This window comes from Vanacampus margaritifer, chromosome 17 (assembly GCF_051991255.1).
Source record: "Vanacampus margaritifer isolate UIUO_Vmar chromosome 17, RoL_Vmar_1.0, whole genome shotgun sequence".
Lineage (NCBI taxonomy): Eukaryota > Metazoa > Chordata > Actinopteri > Syngnathiformes > Syngnathidae > Vanacampus > Vanacampus margaritifer.
Window position 1 is genome coordinate 13706819 of NC_135448.1, and position 15920 is coordinate 13722738.

Here is a 15920-nt window from a genome sequence, read left to right on the forward strand (position 1 = left end):
TCTCAGAATTTGTTAATAAATACGTCAATGTGAAGTCATCTCGAAGGTATAGCTCCTCTTCTAAAATGGCAGAAAAGATCAAAGGACCATATCGGGATTTAAATCAAGTGAACATCCATCATTTTTTAAATAAAGCAACACTCAGGTCAAGAGGCAGATGACGAGACGGCAGTCCGAATGATGAGATATGAGATTTTGAAGTCCCCTCTTTCAACACGTCCTGACTGCACCTAATCATGAATAATCTCAATTTCGATTAGTTCCGCCTTAAAGCACGCCACTCCAAAATTTTTGAAGTTTTTTTGATTGATTAAAAAAAAAAAAAAAAAAAAGATTCATTTGAAACAAGAACGGAACAGTTGCTATCTTAATCTGATACATTGTGACCAACTGGTGTCCACCGAACTGCCAGTCAATAACCAGAGTCAAACCCTATAGAGGATGTAAATGTTTGTCAATGTCAAAACGTGCAAATAGACATCAAATATGCATCTAAAACTCTCCAGAGTTTGAGGTTCAACACTCCTGATCACCCTCCAAAAGTATTTAAAAAAATAAATAAAAATTGCTGTATAATGATATTTTGGGTTTGCCATCAAAAGTTGAGAGGCTGCGGTAAAAGCTTGGCAACAAAAAAAAATACAATTTCTAAATAAAGTCACCCTCAATAGCGGGTTTGCGGATGAGAAAATGTTTTACACGTCAGCATGATCCTTTTCCGTTTTTGTTCCAAGAAGTCTACTTGGATCCAAAGTTAACCGTCAGCATTTTTTTGTGTTTGATTTATTACCGCATTCTAATGTCCCGCCTGGTCAAACTCGCCAATAATGTTTGCTCTCAGGTTTGAACCAATGGCCTTGTCTTTTGTTTTTGCTTCGCTCCTTTCGAAACGACACACAATGTACATACCCGAGTTGTCCTTCAAATATTCTGAGAAGTTTTCCAAGAAAGACTAACTGAGGTGCATCATCTCGCCAGGCCGGATCTCCTTTGTAGATATTTGAAACCATTCCGGCCTGTTCTAAAGCCCGATCTGCCTTTTCTCTCTCTCACAGCTGGTCTCTGAACGCATGATGAAAGCATTTCAACTCTATTTTTTATTTTTTTTTTTTAAGACCAGGGGTGCTCAAGTCCGGTCCTCGAGATCCCCCATCCAGCCTGGATCTAACGATCAGCTAATCGGCAAGCTTTGCAGAGAAGCCTGAAAACGATCCTGATCGTGAATCAGGTGTGTTAGTGGAGAGAAAACGAACTTGAGCACCCCTGGTTTAGACCAATTCGACCTTTCCATAAGCCGCACAAGACTAAGAGCTCTTTCCCCGTCCCTTTATTAAGCCCCTCCCCCACCGTCCATCTTGCCTGGTGGCCTCAAATGGGAGAAGCGCAACCGGCACCGTTCGACTTCGTGATTGGGTGAGGACACAAACGTAAACAGGCAAGTGTGAGATAAGCATTGTTTCGTTATGGGAACATGACCGGCTTATATGTTTGTATCAAGCTTTGGAATAAATACGACGACAACAACAACAAAAAAAAAGGCATATGTATTTTTTAACACATTGATGTGCCTTGAAGAAATTGTGCTTTGTGCACAAGCGGGCATTTTTACACAATTTCATGAGAACGAAGAGTGATTTATAATTAACAAAACGAATATGTTGACATGTGGATTTTCTGTAAGTTAACTGTTATATATTATTATATTCAATTTATAACCTTTTTTTTTTTTCCCCTGTATCAGTTCCTAGTAAATTTGTGGTCGTTCAACATGAAAATAGTAGTGGTTCACTTTTACGTGTTTATTTGCATTTGGGCTCAGGAGAGGGAATAATTTGTGGAAATACGTAAAACTAAAAATCGGAAATTAATCAATGCTTGTCTACTTTTGGTTATAAATTGAAAATGCAACGTCATCAATATGAGATTCAGATCTCCTTTAGGGAAAGATCTTCCAGCAACAGTATCTTGCTCAAGGATACATTGATGTGCTCACAAAGGAATCGAACCCGCAACTTCTAGGTTGCGAGACGACCACTCTCCCACTGAACCACACGTTGTCTTCATTTTCTGCAAAAGTTAGGATTTCACCTGTGTAACATAACTTAGTTCTAGTAACATCTGGACTTTATTTCCATAACATAACATCTTTGTAAAAAAAAAAAATATATATATATATATAAATATACATATATATATATATATATATATATATACAATTTAGGGTTGCCCTGATCGCAAATCGGGGCCGATCACATGATTTTCAGATAATCAGTATCAGCCTAAAAATATTGATTTTTTACATTTTCTTAGTTTCTGACGTCAAGAATAAAATATTTGTATTCTTTGCTTGATATATGAACTACTTACTGATAATTGACATCCATATACTGTCAAATGTATGATTTTAGGATAATTTGGACGTGATTTCCTTTTTCTCCGGCAGACATCCCAAATCAAGTGACATCCCTACTTTTTATAGCAAAGTTATAAATTCATCTTTGTAAGATTACAATATATTTCAAATTCTATTATGACCTATTCCTGTAACAGTGAAACTTACTCATCACATGAGATCTAAAATTGAAGATGCTGCCTCATCAAAAATGCATTTTCTCTTTTTTTTTACGACTTTCTTTTGTGATTTACGTTATGCTTCTTTTTTTTTTTTTGGTCTCTGGGTCCAAAAGTGAAACTTTTTCATCCAAATTGTTTTTTGGAGGAAAAATCAACAGCAACTAATTTGCTGATCACATCCTAAATGTCAGATCAATTTTCCTCATCCACCACATTTTGTCCGCCGCCTGCACGTGCCACACGTTACACTTATGGCCCTCGACAGATGGCGAGCACACGCGCACGCGCACGTCATCGCTGTCTTGTCTTTTCCACCCTAAACATCGCAAAGCTGCGAAAATCTCCATCGGTTAGCATGCGGCGTCGTTGTCCATTTTGGTCCGTTAGCGATGGCGCATCTCGACGCCCGCCGACGTGTTCCCATTAGCGCTGTTTGTGTTCACGTCCTCTCTGTGATTGTACAAATCACGTCTGCCGTATCTCGATAACAGGCGTCTTGTATGCGGTTACACGGTCGCGCCTCGAGTCAACAGCGGCAGGAAGAGAAAGCCGAGGGTAAACGACACCTTCTGCGGTGTTTATTTGAAAGTTGATTTATTTATTTATTTGTGTTCTTTTAAAAGGATGTGTGCATGATTGGGTGCGGGTTGACTCACTAGGTGGCGTGGCACAGCTGGGTGAAGCCATAGCACACTTAAATAATAAAAACAAACAATGCTGAGCTTTTCAAAGCCTTCTGTCTTTTTCTGTACTCTGGAGACGCGCGTGGTTTTCATTTTTGGTATCTGAGCATTCACAAGGCAGCGCGTTGCTCGGGGGATTAGCATATCAAAGGGTTCTTGGTTCGAATCCCAGCTCCGGTCATCTTGTGGGATTTGCGTGTACTCACGGACCTTGCATAAATCATCCGTGATAGTTGCAGTTTGGCTACTGACGTCACTCACATGGCCACGCCCCCTAAAGGCTCACAAACAACGCTGTACACTCTAAAGAGAACCAATTTAAGAAAATTCATTTGAACTACTTTTCTTAACAAGAGTATGAAAACCTAGCATTTTTTTTGTTGTACATTTAGAACAGATGTAAAATTTGTGATTAATCGTGAGTTAACTATTAAAGTCATGCGATTAATTACGATTAAAATTTTAATCGACTGATGCTCCAAATGTTTTATCTTTTCTTTTTCTTTTTAATTCATTCACTGCCATTGGCGGCTATAAACGTTTAAAAAAAAAAAATAATAAATCATTTTTGCTCACAAGAGTATGAAAAGCTAGAATTTTTTTATTTTTACATTTAGAACAGATATAAAATTACCCCTGTACTTGTTAGGATGCTGTTAACTGGCTAACCAAAAATGCTAATGTCATGCTACTAGCTAGCCGGCTAAACTAAGGCAGCTAGCTAGGTGTTCCTACTAGGTTGCAGTTTAAAGTGAAAGGTATAATAATAAATAACAGTTTTAGTGTAGTGGTTGCGAGATAACAATTTCACTGACTGTTCAGGTCGACAATACGCAATCTCCACTTCTTCTTTCTGCTTCCGGTGGCCCAGCACAGCTGCGTGTTCAGTAGGTGGGAAAACGATCATTGGCCCACGATGCCATAATTACACCACGCCGCACAAAACGTCAAGCGAGGCAGAGGACGACACAAAAGAACACAAGCAGAGGGGCGTTGGGGGCCCCCTCGCGCTGTCCAGAGATGTAATTTGGCGTCGAAAACGACCACATAAACGCAGCCGAGTTGCGTTGGAATCGTGATGGGGCTGATGTGGGAGTAATGGAGCTGAAATTAAAACCAGCACAAAGATGCCAGACCGGTGAATCTTGTTCATTATCACTTTTTGATTAGAGGGAGATCCCACAAGGAATGAAACAGAAGAGAATCTAATCAATGCATTTCATTAAATGTAATATTGCCTGAACCCAGAGGGGCATTCATTTATTCATTCGTAAAAACACACACACACACACAAGACATTTATATTTAAATATAATTTTGGGAATAATGGTTTACTTTCCATTTAATATTAGCATTCTATCCATATCAAGTGTAAATTATTTTTCTAATTATAATCCCTGAGAGAATTTTAGTATTAAAAAAAATAAACAACCTAAACGACATTCAAGAAATATAACGGGTTTCATCATTTGGAACTTTTCAGACTCACAACGCTGCTCACTCACATTGGTGGTCTTTGGCGTCATCTAGTGGCTAATGAAGAAACAACACATGCAGCATTTTACCTGAGTATGAATCTTCCATTTTCATTAATGCACAGAAAATGATGACGCCACAAAAAGCCAGCGAAGATGTTCGTATGACTTTTTTTTTTTTTTTTGGCTTTGGCTGTTTGTTTCGAAGCCACTTTTACTTCTTAGTGAGCGTAATCTCTTTAATCCCATTAAGGCTGCTTAAATCTATTCGAGCTGCAGCGGCATAATTGGTTTGGTCATTCTTTTTTTTCCCACAAGCAGAGTATGACTCCAGAAAAGATCACGGGAGACACAGCGGTGAGTTTTTGTTTTGTCTTTTCAAAAGAACTGATTGTGAAGTTTTAAACGGTGTATCCCTGGTTTGACTCTCGTGATAGACAGTGCGTAAATCATGACACCTTGAGATGTTGTTAGACGATTTTGTCTGATTGTATTTTTATAATCAGGCTAACGGCTAATGGCTAATGGCAATTAATGCTGGTAAACTACATTCTCATTGTCCCTATTTATAGAAGTATAGTTAAATTAAATTTAACTAAAATTAAAAAAAATAATAAAATAAATTACTTAATAAATTAACATGTCATGTTTATGTCAGATATGTTGGTTTTTTTTTTGGAATGTATAATTTTCCGCAAAATAATTTTATAGATCTGTCAGGATGTTACTAAATAGAAAAAAGTCCAGTCCGTGGATTTTGTTTATGCACAAAACCACTGAAGTAATGCGTGTGTGATGTGAAAATGCCTATGTTTTGAGACTGACACGGGATTGTGTGTTTTATTCAGGAGTTTCCCCAACCGGAAGAAATGTCGACCACCCAAGATAAAAATACCGCATTGCATCTGACCGGTCAAAACCTTCGTCTGGCGGCTAAATATGGCCGCCATTCAATAACACCTGGCCGCCATTTGTCAGCGACGCATGGTGAGGAGGTCATGGGTCATCTTACGGTGCCTCTGAAGAACCCGAGCGAGGCCGGGAGAGGACCACCGAGGAAGTTGGCGCCTCTGTTTGATCAAGCGGTGAAGAGCCGGCAGCGAGAAGCTCAAGCACGCTCCTCTAATCCCCCGCAAACGAGACCTTCGAGGCCCCAATTGACGAGATTGGAGGCCGTGGAGGCAAGCAGGAGCGGCGGCGAACTGGATGAGGTTCGGCGTCGAGGCGTCGGAGCTCATTTGTGCAGCAAGCCGACGCCTCCTGCTAACTTGCGGCGCTCACTTGGCGGCGAGGCCCGGCAGCGAGATGTCAGGGGCGGGGAGAGGCGGGTTGGGCTGAGGAGAGAGCAGCACCTGGAAGAGGACCAAGCCGACGCGGGGGTGGAGGAAGGCAAGCTGGAGGTCCGAGGGGCCAGATGCATGCCGGGCCTGCTGGAGATACGAAAGTGCCAGGAAGTTCCACCATGATGCTTTCGTTGAGGGACATTGTCGTGGAATTTCTCCAGGAAGGAAAAAAAAAATCACCAATGTCTAAAAACTAGTGTACAGCGAACTCCCACTATTTACGGAGAGGCCTGTAATTACCTATACATGCCACAAGATGGTGACAAACCCCAAACCAAGATGACCCCCCCACCCCCCACCCCGAAGCAAATTTTGTAAAATGACTTGGGCTAGCTATCAACAATAGTTTTCCAAAAACTTTTTTTCTTCAATATATTGTTAGTGGTATTAAATATTATTTTCTGATATAAAAAAATATTATATTTTATATAATATAATATTTTTAAACAGTATTAACTCATTCACTGCCATTGACAGCTATAGACGTCAGAAATTAATTTCTATTTCAATTAGTTTAGCATTTTTTCCCCTTTTTGTTAACAAGAGTATGAAAACCTAGGAAAAAAATATTGTACATTTCGAACAGATATATCAAATTTGTGATGAATTATTTAATTAATTATGAAAAAAATTACTCCCCTAATTTTGAATAAAAAAAAAATTTAAAGAAAAGATTATTTTGCAATTAATTTTTTAATCATAATTAATCACGTGACTTCACTAGTTAAGTCTTGATTAATCACAAATTTTATATCTGTTCTAAATATACAATAAAAAAATGTCTAGGTTTTCATGCTCTTGTTAACAAAAGTGGGAAAAAATGTTAAAACTAATAGAAATAGTTCAAATGAATTTTGGACGTCTATAGCCGTCAATGGCAGTGAATGAGTTAAAAAGTAAAAACTGTCATTATCAGTATTTTTAAAATATATTTTTTTTGTTTAAATTTTTTATCAACCACTTCAACTCCAAGTTATTAGTTATTTAAATGCAAAAATATTGCATTTTGTTTAACATTAACACAAAAATAATTAGCGCAAAAAAAATGCATAGAACTAAACTGAAACGTTTTGATTTATTTTTCGACATCATTTTTCAGCGAATCGATCATTTTTACAGTAATTCACAAAAAATCTTTTCAGAATTTTTGCCTATCATTACCAACTCCCCCTCAAATAAAATAAATAAAATTAACGCCATTTTTCAAACCTCAAACCAAGTGGGGGAAAAAAAAATCCCCAAACATGTTGAACATCACAGAAGATCCATTTCGTAAATGTGGGAGGATGAAAAGCTGGCCGGTCAGTCACATGACAGATGGCCCTTGTCTCTTCCACCGGTGCTTTCGCCATCTCAACGCCGGCACCAGACGCTCCTCCAGACCCACAATATCGCTCATAACATGCGCAATCATCATCATCATCATCATCATCATCATCATCATCATCATCATCATCATCATCGCACTTCCCTTCTTCCTCACACCGAGCCCATCTAAACATAGCCTGGCTTCAGCCGCTCTCACTTTCCTTGGCTACAAGGGTGCCGGAAATAGGCCTGGAATGGAATGACTCTGTTATTTGTCGTCTGTCACTTTCAAATGTTGACATTATGAGCTTTGGAGCGTTTTAGAGCCACATCAGCTCCACTCGTGATTTATTACCCAAGATTGTGGCGGATGTCTCTAAAAAAATTTTTTTTATATATATATATATATATATACCCAATCTGACCACACATGACATCAGTGTGCTTTAAGCAGCTTGGATATTTCCAAACTAGAACGGCAGTCTCTTGAGTGCAGGCCTCCGCCAAGGCTTAACAGTAAGAAATGAACTTCAAAAACAATTCTTTTTCCATATTGCGTAAATCTCCGTCCATTCACACACAGGACATAATGTCAACCTTCGAGGGAAAATGTCATGCTTGTTTGTTTGATGTACTCATTCGCTTTGAGTACATTTTTGCAAAATACAGTCAAATGAGAGGAACGTGGTTAGCACATCAAAGGTTGTGGGTTTGAATCTCAAAATGGGCTTTTTCTGTGGAGTTTCGAGGTTCTTTCCGTTGCTTCCTCCCACATTAAAAAAAAACAACATGCAAGTTGTGTTAATTAAAGACTCTAAGTTGGCTGTAGGTGTGAGTGGGAACGTTTTTTTTGTCTATCAGATGAAAAGTGGTCTAAATCGGGGTTCAGTTCCAAAGTTGACATTGGAGGAAGTCTGTTGTTATGCTACAGTCGTTTAAAAAAATGCCTTACTATATATTAGTGTTGTTCTCATACCGATGTCATCCTAACTTTTTTTTCCCTTCAAGTCTTCTGTGTTCACCTCATGTACTTTTTATGATCTCGGTTTTGTGCAAATAAAAAATATTTAATCTATCCAGATGTGGCGTGGTTTGTGTTGACCAACGCATGTCATTCCAATGACCGCTCATGAGAAAGCTCAGGAGAAGCCTGATAACGATCCTCACCTGCTTTGTAATATGGAGACGTGGACAACAAGCTGGATAGTGTGCCAAGTCCTCCACATAAAAATTAGTGGGTTGGGTGCAGTACCACATGTCCCCAGCAAATGGCGCACTCCCTGGAAGGGTTACGTTTCAGGTTATCATATCTGGGTTTCAGCTCGTTTGTAATTGTTCAATAATGTGATAAGCGTGCCGTTATAAAACGCGCATCATTAAAGCCGCCAAGGAAATAATAGTTCGGCAAAAAAGAAGAATCGTTGAGAATCCGTGTGGGTGGAGTCAAGCAAAGTTTAGTGAAAATTCAGAGAAAAACGGAGAAGCAACTGAGACACGATGCAATACTGCCCTCCAGTGGATGATGAGACACGATGCAATACTGCCCTCCTGTGGATGAATGGGAAGAGGATTGACTTGTTCGTGAGCTGTTAATTAATATATAAAACAATCGTTGGATTCGTACTTGAGTAGATTACATAGCTGACGACCAGAATGTGTATGTGTGAATTGAAAGTAATACCCATAAAAAAAATAATATAATGGCTGGTGGGGAGGGGTGAAGGTTGGGAGTTCCTCTGAGTAAATAACTTCTAACTTGATTTGGGAAGAAGCGTACTCATCACCTTCATTAATTTTTGTTCAGAGCAATGTGATCAGCTGGCACTTGAAATAAAATATCGACTCCCGTACCGGTGGTAACGCGTTCGATTCCCGCTCTTTACCTTATTTTCTATAATTTGAGAAATAATCTCATAAAACTTGAAGCGATCTGGAATCGAACTCAGGCCTGTGGATACGGTAAACTTTGTTCCTGACCACACGGCCAATTTTCCTCGCTGCAAAAAAATTCAAATTTATCGAGTTCGTATACTGACTTGAGTTCGGAGGAAGCGTGCTCATCACCTTCATTAATGTTTCGCAGATGCAAACCGAACAGGTTGCCGTTGAAATGAGATATCGACTCCCGTACCTGTGGTAACGCGTTCGAACCCCGACCTCTCCCTTATTTTCAATAATTTGAGGAATGATCACGTAAAAACAGAAAGGATCCGAATTCGAACCGGGTTCTGTGTTAACCGAAACCTTTGATGCAGACCACTCGGCCAGTATATTCGCCAAGAACTCCGAGTCTTGTCGCATTTATTGAGTTCATATTCTCATGTGGGAATTCTCTAAATACACAGGAGAAAAGCCGAAAATTTTCAACTATGATGGCCGAATGGTATAAAACTTTACCTCCGGTTCAAGTGATCTGGGTTCGATCCTCGCTTGCGCACCCTCGAACTAACATTCATAACGACGAAATCTAAAGGACAGAAAACGAGGCTTGAACACGAGAACAAGTAAACCGAAGGTAATGTCGTATACCACTCGACCATCTCCACTTTGGGAATTTCTGGACTTTTGGTTCAATTCATAGAATCAGTGGTTGTCATTGCCATTTTTCACTCTATAGCATAATTATGACCTAAAGAACCAGTTAACGTAAGATAGCTTGGACGAATGGCTAGCGACATGGGCTCTGGAACAGACGAGCACGGTTCGATCCCCTTAAAATACTGTCCTGATTTTATCAGGATTTTCTGTCTAAATATTTTTTTTTTATTTTCTTGGTTAAATAAAGCTTTTGAAAAAAACAGCAAGTGATGACGTTGTTACCGAAAACCTATTTAAGCTGTGACTAATTGAGCGAGCGGTCTTTCTTTTCTTCGCCAGCATCACGTCGACGTCCTCCGCCTGCCGTTCGCCACTCATCTCGACAAGATGACCAAAAGCTTTGACAAGAGGTTTGTTTAAAGATTCTTCTTACAGTCGTAGTTGTAACTTTTAACATGTTCACCGTTTCAACATGCAAACACCTTGCTAGCATGCTAGCTAAAATGTTTGCTCGATCGTGGTCAATCAACGTCAATCGCGTGCAAAAATGGCACCAACGCATTTATTTGACATGTTCGGAAATAAATGCTCGCGGTAAGTAAAGGACTTATTTGTTAAAACTTTGTTCTTAAACGCCAAACGGTACTTGGAAACGGAAGATATTAAGTAACACGAAGTACTTTTTCCCTTTCCAGCATTGGAGAAGAGCACCGTTTGGCAGAAGGTAAGTTGCCAGCGTTTTACATTAGTGAGAATCAACTCTTAACTTTAATTTGTCCACAGGCTTGCATCTTGAAGCAAATGGCCTCCCCTTGAAATAAAGTTGCTTACTTCCCCATCTTTTTCACTATGGCTTTGAAAGATTTTTTTTTTTTGCTCTACAAAGGCTAAACGTGCTTGCATGTTTCAAAGCTAACTACATTATGTTACCGTGTCTTTCAGCCCAGGCCATTGACACGATGTCCAGCCCAGCCCTGTTCTCGTCACTGGTGAGACACAAACACTCATACATGTTAAAATGTGATATCATGTTTTAATTAGTTTTAGCACATGGTGAGGAAGGTAAAGACATGCCAGGTGACTTGCACTGACCATTCCTAACATCCTGCTTTTTTGTATGCGTGCAGGTAAAAACGGCATTTTGACTTGAACCAGAGCTGCATGAAGAACAAGAAAATTGTAGGAGACTGGCCATTGCTGGGTTTGAGCATGCTGCAAAACAAAATGGCTGACGTGAACATTTGATAAACCTGTTTGAACATCTCTCTTTTTGTAGTCTCCCCAAAGCTGCATTGAACTGCGCTTCACTCGGGACCCTCAAAAAGGTACATTTACCTTCTGTGCCGACACGTTGACATTGGTTTTCTTCTGCTTTTGTTGACTAAATGGTGCCAAAGCATCTCTGGGCCCTGGAGATGTTCAACCACTTTTTTTGTTGTTGACGTGTTAATAAACTTGAGTAGAAGCTGGACTGGTTCATTGCTTATCTCCTGTTTTTTGTGTCAGTTTGTCCGCTGCAAAGAAGTGTAAGGTCACTTCAAAGTTTTCTTCAAGGTCATCTTCCTGTGAATGCAGCTGCGTCATCACTGACAGTCGCAGGTCCTCTTCTGCACTGGTGGCTTTCTTCTTCTGTCAAATTTGCTGCATTAAAAAAAATGCACTTGCACTGACCATTCCTACTGTCCTGCTTTTTTGTATGTGTGCAGGTAAAAACAGCATTTTGACTTGAACCAGAGCTGCCTGAGGAACAGGAAATGTGTACGAAGCTGGCCATCGCTGGGTTTGACCTCTTCTGCACTGGTGGGTTTCAACTTCTGTCAAATTTGCTGCATTAAAAAAAAACACTTAACGTCCTTTTTTGTTGTAGAGTCCAACACTTGTGTTCTTGTTGTTGCATTGATGCCCTCAGCTTGAAGTTGACGGTAAGTTTTGAACGCTGTCTACTCGGCGAGCTTCTCCTCAATGTCTTCCAATGTTTTTCTCCTGCAGGCGCCGAGGAACATGGCGGACTTTCTGGCGTTGCGGCCGTGTGAGCGATTTTGCCCGGATCCCCTTCTGTGCAGGTGACTTTCTTCATATTTCAAAAACGTTTGCTGTACAACAAGTTGACTTGACTCACTGATGTCGTTTTGTTTTAGGGCCGCACAGTCTGCTCCCGCTGGCTCGCAACTTCACCTGGTGACCACAAGGAGGCAGCAATCAAGTCATACAACTTCTTTTTTTTTTTTTTTGCCATTCCAACATGTACTCTGCAAAAAAATAAAAGTTGACAAATTGAAACTTTTCTGAATTCTTCTTGTAACATTACAAAACCTGCAAAAAAAAGTTGACAAATTGCAACATTTCTAAACACTTATAACATTACGAAACATTTTAAATGTTTCATAAAATATATATTGCAAAATAAAGGGGTGTGGCCAAGTTGCAAGGTAATGCAAATTTTCTAGCAGGAAGCAATCTGGTTGGTGGGTTCTAACAGTGCCAGCATCTGATTGGTTGACTCCATAAAGGGTGTGGTTTATGCAAATTATTGCACAGCAAGCAATCTGATTGGTGGGTTATGTAATAAGTGCCATAATCTGATTGGCTGGCTCATTAAATGGGCGTGGTTATGCAAATTACCAGGGTAATCATATGCAAATTAAGCCATATACTGTCTGTAGTGTGGAAAAGTGGGCGTGGCCAGCCCTCCGATAGGTCAATCCTTAAGGGGCGTGGTCATTTATGCAAATTAATTTACATACTATCATCTGGTTGGACAATTCTGAGTGGGAGTGGCCATTTATGCAAATTAATAATAAAAAAAAATATTTATTTTTTATAAGTGGGCATGTTGAAGCTCCATAGTAGCAAGAAAGCATTTTTGGGCCCTTAAATGGATTGCAAGTGGATTGCTCAGGTTGTTCTTGAAGATGTTTTGGCCCCTGATCCGAGCAGGCTTCCTCGATTCATGCTGAAAATCCCGCCATCTGGCCTTGAGAACGAAGCGAGAAAGCCAGCTCGGACGGGAGACCAAACGTCTTCAAGAACAATCCACGTGCAATCCATTCGAGGCCCTGAAAATACAAGCACAGTGCAGTTGGAAATCAAACACGGAGACACTCATTCCACTTCAACAATATATTTGAGTTGAGACAAGCACTTATTTGGACACAGCAATCATTTCATGTTGGGCTCACGTTACAAAGACTGGTTGACAGGCTGCACACAACATTTGCCTTCAAATAGCGCACACACCTGTCCGTAAGCAGCTTGCTGTGAATGGAGTGCAGAAACATCCGACATGTCCGAAAAGTCTTGTGTCTGTTGGCTGCGTGTTTGTCCAAGACCTCCTCCCATCCTGTCGGGAAACAAAAACAAAAAAAATTTAATTACTCACAAGACGTCGGGGTCGCAGCTAAGTCCAATGCTACCGAGCTCAACCCAAAAAAAAGGGGGGGGGGGGACTCACAGTGTGTAATGATGCCAAATTGTCATTAACTCATTGACAGCTATAGACATCAAAAATTCATTTGAACCATTTCTTAGTTTCACCCCCCCGCCACACACTTTTGTTAACAAGAGTGTGAAAACCTAGGAAAAAAATGTACTGTACGTTTAGAACAGATATAACATTTTTGATTAATCGTGAGTTAACTAGTGAAGTCATGTGATTAATTACAATTAAAATATGTAATCGCCTGATGCCCCTAATTAAATATAAGAAAAGATTATTCCAAATTAGGGGCGTCAGACGATTATTTTTTTTTAAATTGTAATTAATTGCATGGCTTCAATAGTTAACTCACGATTAATCGCAAATTTTATATCTGTTCTAAATGTACAATAGAAAATTCTAGGTTTTCATACTCTTGTTAACAAAAGTAGAAAAAAAGGAAACTAATAGAAATAGTACAAATATTGAATTTTTTACGGCAATGGCAGTGAATGAGTTAAAATGCCTCAGTTAAAAATCGTTAACAAAGGTTAGCATGTGGAATCATCAGTAAAAGCAAAAACATTTTTAGCTAATCTAAATCAAAGTTCACTCACCACCTGGAACAACATGCAGAGGTTCTACAGTCTGTCCACTCATGACATTTGTGGGCATGATCTATCTGTCAATAGACGCATAGTCGAGAAATAAGACTGGGAGTGTACCTAATATTTGGACACTTGATTAGGTACACTTGAGGGAGGGGAACCTCATGATTTGTCTATCTACTATCAGAACCTGTATACATTAGTCAAGACAATAACTAGGGTGTACTGAAAAATTTGCCCAGTTTGGAAAGTCATTAGGTGTCATTAGCGCAACCAAAAACAAAGATTTTTTTAAAGTTATTTTTATTTTTGTTTGTAAGTTGTTTATATTTTCTAAATATTTTTTTTTCAATCATTTGGGCCACACTAATGTTATTTTTTTAAAAGCACATGTTCAGAACCATTGAATGTTGTTCTCGTGTATGTCTAAATACATCAGGCGCAAGTCAGTGCTCTGACAAATGGCAAAGTGGCATCAGACACACCTCCTCAAGCACAAGGCATGGCATCCTCGGTGTAAAAAAAGTACACGCACCTGTCGAAAAGCAGCTTTCCAATCGCATGCTTGTAGCACAGACCTATCCATGTCCCAAACGGCCTCGATCCTGTCAAGAAAACAGAAACGGAAGTGGTGAGTAATGCTCATTTGCATATCGTATATGCCAATTTGCATAAAATACTAGGCTTTCAAACAATTGAAATTCTCTGAAATATTCACGTCACTACTTGATAAATGTCATATTATTGAAGTTTTGACCACAAGCTGCTTGTTGATGATTTTTCATAAAATGCAAGTGATACATGCACTGAGCAAGCAGGTCAGCGCAGTCCAACCTAAGCCACTCCCCCACCCGCTCACTCCGCTCTGATGACTCCACCCATCACCCGCACAAGACCGCGCCTTTGCCAACCGCTGCTGCCCCGCCCTCTGGAACATTTGCTGCATTCGAGGATGCTCGGAAATCTCCCCCTTTTTTGGGGGAAACACCACCTGCGAAGTGGGGGGTACCCGACTTCACCGACGGACTACAATGTGACGTCACTCTACAATAGCGACCCCTTTGGAAAACACAATTTACTCGAGTATAAAACTAGATAGCTGTCTTCATTCAAAAATATTCGACATAACTTTGCGTAAAACAACATCTGCCTGCATGAAATTATACGGTGAACTACTGAACTGTATGAAATGCTTATGATATAAGATAAAAACAATAAATGAAGCAAAATTGCGAGATGGCAAGTTTGCTGGGGGTCAAAATGAGTTTTGAGGACCAAAATAAATAGACACATTTTTCACTATTCACCATTTTGGTTGTTTACTTTCGCCTCGAACACTTTCAGGTCGGAACTGAAAAAGCAACTCGGATTAATTATGACCATCCCCGAATGCAGCATCAACTAATCACACAAGGCATCAGGAATACTGACTCATTAGAACATTTTCAATTGCTCAAACTGGATTTTCTTGAATCCTACTGTTATTTTTTGTATTTTTTATTATTTTTATCCCACCCTTTCGACAAGTAGACTATTAAACACATTTTACATTGGACAACAGTATCGTGTCTCGTTAGTTGATTTAATCGAGTCAGCCGAGGACACGCTAAATAAGAGACGACGGTTCTTTTTAAACAAAAATATACTTTTAGAGGACCATGCAGTAAAAACGTGGAAAAGTTGAGCACGAGTTACCTTTTCACAACACGTTGCCACTTTTCTTCAGCTGACGTGCAGGTAGACGGGCAGCAGCCGACGTAGAGACAATATTCCTTTATTGTGGACGCCTCTGTGCATGTAAACAATCCAAAATTACCTACTAACGTAACTTGGCGGCGACCATGTGCTCAAAACAAAACAAAAAACGCCAAGCCAAACAATTTCTCATTTCCTTTTCCGGTCAGTGTTCAACTTCCGGGTCGCAGCTGATTCCAGAGCTAACTAGCTAAAATAATAATAATAATAATAATAATAAT

At 39.7% G+C, this 15920-nt stretch overlaps 2 long non-coding RNA genes across 13 annotated transcripts; one reads left to right on the plus strand and one right to left on the minus strand.

Moving 5' to 3' along the window:
• Positions 1-10223: 10223 nt before the first annotated feature.
• Positions 10224-12201, plus strand: LOC144037818 (uncharacterized). 10 transcript variants are annotated; one of them, XR_013289066.1, is made up of 10 exons: positions 10224-10515; positions 10617-10645; positions 10705-10910; positions 11049-11122; positions 11198-11246; positions 11428-11536; positions 11628-11721; positions 11789-11843; positions 11911-11984; positions 12060-12201. It is a non-coding gene; the product is annotated as an uncharacterized LOC144037818 (long non-coding RNA). The 10 variants fall into 10 exon arrangements; XR_013289063.1 differs by having other exon boundaries at positions 11049-11100; XR_013289065.1 differs by having other exon boundaries at positions 10864-10910; positions 11049-11100.
• Positions 10935-15861, minus strand: LOC144037819 (uncharacterized). 3 transcript variants are annotated; one of them, XR_013289071.1, is made up of 4 exons: positions 15640-15861; positions 14480-14549; positions 13159-13261; positions 10935-12170 (listed from the first exon to the last, which is right to left on the minus strand). It is a non-coding gene; the product is annotated as an uncharacterized LOC144037819 (long non-coding RNA). The 3 variants fall into 3 exon arrangements; XR_013289072.1 differs by lacking the exon at positions 10935-12170 and adding an exon at positions 12959-12977; XR_013289070.1 differs by lacking the exon at positions 10935-12170 and having other exon boundaries at positions 13027-13261.
• Between the last annotated feature and the right edge of the window lie 59 nt (positions 15862-15920).